This window comes from Schistocerca gregaria, chromosome 6 (assembly GCF_023897955.1).
Source record: "Schistocerca gregaria isolate iqSchGreg1 chromosome 6, iqSchGreg1.2, whole genome shotgun sequence".
Classification (NCBI taxonomy): Eukaryota; Metazoa; Arthropoda; class Insecta; order Orthoptera; family Acrididae; genus Schistocerca; species Schistocerca gregaria.
This window is the reverse complement of record NC_064925.1, coordinates 104,579,544-104,584,787: the sequence shown is the minus strand read 5'-3', so window position 1 is coordinate 104,584,787 and position 5,244 is coordinate 104,579,544. Positions and strand designations below refer to the sequence as shown.

The following is a 5,244-nucleotide window of genomic DNA, read 5'->3' as shown; positions in this document are numbered from 1 at the left end:
ACTCTTAGCTTATTCTCTTCCGTTACAGTGCAGCGCAGTGACGTGCTTGATTCTAATTTTACATACCCCATCAACATTTGCTTTTAAAGACTACATCTTTGTTTTGAGTAAGGTCAGCTTAGAATTGACAACACCTCAGCGCGAAACTAGAGGGATGGAAAATTGTTTCTGGAAACAAAAACCGCAAACTTAACATTCGATTGGCTTAGTGTTCATAAGATAAGCCGTCATAGCATAATTTTTGTCATATGGCGAGAAATTTTCTTGTCAGGCAAAGGCGTGATCTTTATTCGGAGCTAAATAAACGGCAGAATATTAAAAACTTAGCGCAGAGTACCGTTATCCATCGAAATATGTTACGTAAGGGCCTGTGAAGGTAAATTTGCTATCGTGTAGTCGTTATCACTTCTAAAGAAACCGCGTTCTGTTTGTGTGAAGTACCTGTCAGCAGCGTCACGCCCAGTGTACCGCTGTTAAGAGCTTCTTCCGAGATAACACGTCGATCGGATTCCTTTTCTACACGTCATCAGAATAACTACTGTTAGATTATTGTTTTATGAGTTGTAACTCAGTTGTTTATTTTCGGTTTGAAAGTAAGTAACTCTGAGGTATTTCATAACACCTTGCAATGTTGACCCTGCTTTTACCACTTTTAAAGCTATGTAGAAAAGGAACATGTATCAACGACAAAGTTCGATGACTTTGCCCATGTGAAAAAAAAAAAAAATAAAAAACCAAAACAAAACAAAAAATCCTTCACATGTCTGATTACTTTACAAATGACTCAGTCTGTTAAATAACTGTTATTAAGTATGTAACCGAGGAGAAGTTTAGGTAAGCGCTAAGTGCTCTCGTTACGAAAGATCTGATTAACATAAACTGGGTAATTTCCGCTGCATTTCAAGCAAAAACTGCTCTATCATGCATATCAATGTTTATAACGACATGTCTCTTGAACTATGTACCGTACAATGATATAATTTTGCGGATACATTCAGTAATATATGTAAATACTGTATCCAAAGCGTGTTGCGAATTGAGCTATAAGTAAAGAAATAATGAATTAAAATGTCATACCCGATGAAGAGTTATTGCGCGCCATTTTAGGCAAAAGCCAGTTTTTCACGTTTATGACGTCATGTCTCCTAAAGTATGGGTCGTGCAACGATGTAATTTTACAGAATTAGTAGTAAAGAAGTAATAAATGAAAACATCGTGAGTTATGCTGCCGTTTCACTGCATGGACAGTGCAAATGCAAATGTAGTAAGCGATAAACTTTTGTCCTTTCGTCGTTTGCTGGGGGGGGGGGGGGGTTGTCGGCCAGAAAAAGTTTCGAAAGCGTTATAAATTAGACGTTAAGTTCGCTGAAGACGCTAAGTGCTCTCATTCTCAAATATTGGATGAATGAAGTCCCGAAACTTGCGTGCCGTCATTACGTTGCCTCGAGGCAAACACGCAGTTTCTAACAGTTAGAAAATGTAATAGTTGTCTTATTGTGTTAAACTTTTAACGTAAGATACTAACAAGACTACGGCAACATCAGAAATTTTTAATTTCTGCCAATAATTTCACGAAATACTGAAAATCACGCTTTTGTTGCCCTGCAAGCCGTTAAACAGGCAACCATAAATGGGTCTGGTTTATACGAAGCTCGGGATTCTGGGACAATCGTTCAACAATGTTAATGGACTAGCTGACAACCACGTGTTGTACACATATTCATTTTTTCGGTTTCCTACTAGAAACGGACAGAAAAAAGAACTGCGATTGTAGTGTAATACCGAAAAAATTTCATTTCCGTGTATTCGTGAAAACACCCTTGAAATTATGAAACACTCTCACAAAGAAATATACATAATTTACAAGTCTATAAATACAGATGCTACAAAGCGATTTTGATACCTCAGAATGTGTCTTACCAACCGATCCCTTCTTCTAGTCAAATTGTGCCGCAAATTTCTCTTCTTCATAATTCCATTCAGAACTTCCCACCAAATCTTCAGCATTCTGATGTAGCACCACATTTTGAAAGCTTCTATTCTCTTCTTGTCTAAACTATTTATCATCCATATTTCACTTCCATACGTGACTACACTCCATACAAATAATTTCGGAAAAGACTTCCTCAAACTTAAATCTATAATCGAATCTATTTCTTCTTCAGAAACGCTTTCCTCGCCATTTCCAGTCTACATTTTATATCCTCTCTACTTCCACCATAATCGGTTATTTTGCTCCCCAAATAGAAAAACACATATACTACTTTAAGCGTCTCAGTTCCTAATCTAAATCCTTCAGTATCACCTGATTTAATTCGACTACATTCCATTATCCTCGTTTTGCTTTTGTTGATGTTAATCTTAAATCCTCCTTTCAAGGCACTGTCCATTCCGTTCAGCTGCTCTCCCAGGTCCTTTGCTGTCTATGACAGAATTACAATGTCATCGGCGAACCTCAAAGTTTTTACTTCTTCTCCATGGATTTTAAATTCTACTCCCAATTTTTCTTTTGTTTCCTTTAGTGCTTGCTCAATATACAGATTGTATACCATCGTAGATTGACTACAACGCAGTCTCACTCCCTTCTCTATCACTGCTTCCCTTTCAGGACCCTCGACTCTTATAACTGCTATCTGGTTTCTGCACAAATTGTAAATAGCCTTTCGCTCCCTCTATTTTACACCTGCCACCTTCGGCATTTGAAAGAGGGTATTCCGGTTAACGTTGTCAAAAGCTTTCTCTATGTCTATAAAAGCTAAAAACGTTGAGTTGGCCTTCCTTAATCTATCTTCTAAGATGAGTCGTAGGGTCAGTATTGCCTCACGTGTTCCAACATTTCTACGGAATCCAAACTGATTTTCCCCGAGGTCGGCTTCTACCATTTTTTCCATTCGTCTGTAAAAAACTCGTGTTAGTATTTTCCAGCCGTGATTTATTAAACTGATAGTTCGGTAATTTTCACACCTGACAACACTTACTTTCTTGGGATTATTCTTTTTGGAGTCTCAGGGCATTTCACCTGTCTCATACATCTTGCTCACCAGACGGTAGAGTTCTGTCAGGGCTGGTTCTCCCTGGGCTATCGGTAGTTCTAATGTAATGTCGTCTACACCTGGGGTCTTGTTTCGGCTTAGATCTTTCAGTGCTCTGTCAAACGCTTCATACAGTATCATATCTGGCTTTTCATCTCCATCTAAGTCGTCTTCCATTTCCTTAATACTGTCCTCAAGAACATCGCCCTTGTATAGACCTTCTATATACTCTTTCCACCTTTCTGCCTTCCCTTCTTTGCTTAGAACTGGTTTTCCATCTGATTCTGAAAGAGGTTTAGAGACACTGGAAGGTTTCAAATAGATTATATAATGATAAGACGGAGATTTAGGAACCAGGTTTTAATTTGTAAGACAATCCCCGAGGCAGATGTGGACTCTGACCACAATCTATTGGTTATGAGCTGTAAATTAAAAGTGAAGAAACTACAAAAGGATGGGAATTTCAGGAGATGGGTCCTGGATAAACAGAAAGAACCAGAATTTGTAAAGAGTTTCAGAGAGAACATTAGAGAACGATTGACAAGAACGGGGGAAGGAAATACAGTAGAAGACGAATGGGTAACTTTGAGGGATGAAATAGTGAAGGCAGCAGAGGTTCGAGTAGGTAAAAAGACGAGGACTAGTGGAAATCCTTCGGTAACAGAAGAGGTATTGAATTCAATTGATTAAAGGAGAAAATATAAAAATGGAGTAACTGAAGCATGCAAAAAGGAATACAAACGTCTCCAAAATGAGATCGACAGGAAGTGCAAAATGGCTAAGCAGGGATGGCCAGAGGACACGTGTAAAGATGTATAGCCACATATCACTAGGGGAAAGATACTGCCTACGGGAAAATTAAAGAGACCTTTGGAGAAAAGAGAACCACTTCTTTAAGTCCGTAAGTATATAGTTGAAATTACGGCCTTTAAATTTGATTGATTTATCATGTAGCCGAAGTTTAGCGGATTTCTTTTAGCACTCATGTGGATGACCTCACGCTTTTCATTTTAGGATTTTTTTTTCAAGCCAGCGTTTATGACGTCGTATCTGTTGAACAAGTATTTTTGCAATTTCTTGCAGCGATATTTGTGGATACTATCTGAGAAACATGTTGCGAATAGAGTTAGCAGCAAAGAAGTACTAAATTTGAACGTCATGTGCGATGCTGTAGTTTTTCATACACCTCATTGTTTCACATCGTATCTCCTGAACTGTGATAAATAGGTGGCTCTTACCAAGATAGCGACTGTTACCTGACAGTGAGGGATATGTGAACTGAGTTTGTTTGAATTCGGTGAAGTGGTTTAGGAGGATATGAAGAACATGCACACACACATCAAAAAAGTTTTGCATCACCCCAGTTCCCACAACTCCTGAAGATAGACGTTAACTATGGATATTGTATCACAGACACAGTCTCGTTGTTCAGTGATGTCACTAAACCCGCCCAAACAAGTAAACAACCATTCATGAGCAGCGCCTATACGGAGAGGCAGACGGCCGCTGTGGCCGAGCGGTTCTAGGTGCTTCAGTCCGGAACCGCGCTGCTGCTATGGTCGCCGGTTCAAATCCTGCATCGGGCATTGATGTGTGTGATGTCCTTAGGTTAGTTAGGTTTAAGTAGTTCTAAGTCTAGGTGACAGATGACCTCAGATGTTAACTCCCATAGCGCTTAGAGCCATTTTTATGGAAGGGCATGTGGTCAGCACACCGCTCTTCCGGCCGTATGTCAGTTTCCGAGACCGGAGCCGCTACTTCTCAGCCAAGTAGCCCCTAAGTTTGCCTCACGAGAGCTGAGTGTGCCCCACTTGCCAACAGTGCTCGCCAGACAGTATGGTCACCCATCCAAGTGCTAGCCCAGACCGGCAGCGCTTAACTTCGGTGATCTGACGGGAACCGGTGTTACCACTGCGGAAAGGCCGTTGGCCATTCTCCATGCCTGCTAGTTTGGAAATAAACGAATTACTCAAACAGAATTGAGAAGAAAAACAACCAAGAAAAATTACGAATTTATTACGAGACGAAATATGGTGAAAATGCAGTTAAATCAGATTATTCTTATCCATTCCGAACTTGTCTCCATCTGTGATGATTTCGTCAACGACTAGACGTTAAAGCTAGTCTTCCTCTCATCCCAACGATTTTCACTTGAAAAACACATTAACGTAACATTGAACTTTTGTATGTCCATGCTTTTAGCAGGTCGTCT

General features: G+C 39.8%; 1 pseudogene; it reads right to left on the bottom strand.

Annotated features, from left to right (window-relative positions):
- Positions 1–4,844: 4,844 nt before the first annotated feature.
- Positions 4,845–4,962, bottom strand: LOC126279303 (5S ribosomal RNA; annotated as a pseudogene).
- Between the last annotated feature and the right edge of the window lie 282 nt (positions 4,963–5,244).